This window comes from Salvelinus sp. IW2-2015, unplaced genomic scaffold (genome assembly GCF_002910315.2).
Source record: "Salvelinus sp. IW2-2015 unplaced genomic scaffold, ASM291031v2 Un_scaffold3233, whole genome shotgun sequence".
NCBI classification, from domain to species: Eukaryota; Metazoa; Chordata; class Actinopteri; order Salmoniformes; family Salmonidae; genus Salvelinus; species Salvelinus sp. IW2-2015.
The window spans coordinates 139,306-140,769 of NW_019944520.1; positions in this window are offsets into that span (position 1 = coordinate 139,306).

Genomic DNA, 1,464 nt, shown 5'->3' on the forward strand with positions numbered 1-1,464 from the left:
CATGCAACAGGGGTAGGATTAGGGTTGTGGTTTTACATGGCAAACAGGGGTAAGGATAGGGTTTGTGGTTTATCATGGCAAAGACAGGTTAGGTTAGGGTTGTGGTTTTACTGGCAACAGGGTAGGATAGGGTTTCGAGGTTTTACATGGCAACAGGGTTTAGGGTTAGGGTGTGTGGTTTACATGCAACAGGGGTTAGATGGGAGGGTGTTGGTTTACAGGGCAAAGGGGTAGGACTTAGGGTTGTGCTTTACATGGCAAACAGGGTTAGGGTTGCTAATTTACATATGGCAACAGGGTTAGGGTTGTAATTTAGCATGGCAACAGGGTTAATCATTAGGGTTGTCAAGTTTTATATGCAACAGGGTTAGGTTGTGAATTACAATGCAAAAGGGTTCCAGGTTGTGGTTTACATGGCAACAAGGTTAGCGTGATTGTGATGGTGCGTGTTACATGGCAACAGGGTTAGGATTAGGGTTGATGTGCTTACATGGGCAACAGCGGTTTGGGTTGTGGGTTACATGGCATACAGGGTTAGGGTTTTGGTGGTTTACATTGGCAACAGGGTTAGGGTTGTGGTTTACATGGCAACAGGGTTAGGGTTTACCTGGCAACAGGGTTAGGGTTTACATGACAACAGGGTTAGGGTTGTGAATTACATGGCAACAGGGTTAGGGTTATGGTTTACATGGCAACAGGGTTAGGTGTTTACATGACAACAGGGTTAGGGTTGTGAATTACATGGCAATATGGTTTGGATTGTGGTTTACATGGCAACAGGGTTAGGGTTAGGGTTATGGTTTACATGGCAACAGGGTTAGGATTAGGGTTGTGGCTTACATGACAACAGGGTTAGTGTTGTGGTTTACATGGCAACAGGGTTAGGATTAGGGTTGTGAATTACATGGCAACATGGTTTGGATTGTGGTTTACATGGCAACAGGGTTAGGGTTATGGTTTACCTGGCAACAGGGTTAGGATTAGGGTTGTGGCTTACCTGACAACAGGATTAGGGTTATGGTTTACATGGCAACAGGGTTAAGGTTTACTTGGCAACAGGATTAGGGTTATGGTTTACATGGCAACAGGGTTAGGGTTATGGCTTACATGGCAACAGGGTTAGGATTAGGGTTGTGATTTACATGGCAACAACAGATGACTCAGGCTATTTGACTCTGCTGCTCCTGTACTCAGTTGAATATTATCTTTGGTATGCAAATTATTACACTGTTTACAGTTTTTACACAGTCTTTGTGCAGAAAAACAACTTAGAAAAAGGCCTATTGAAATTACTGTAAGGATAACTACACCCAGAGGCTTTTCACCCACATTTGACCCCTCAAATAAAACAATTTCTCACTACTTAATGTTAGTGTGTTCTTTGACCAGACTAACCCTTACCCTAACCCTAACCCTAACCCTTACCCTTACCCTAACCCTAACCCTTACCCTAACCCTAACCCT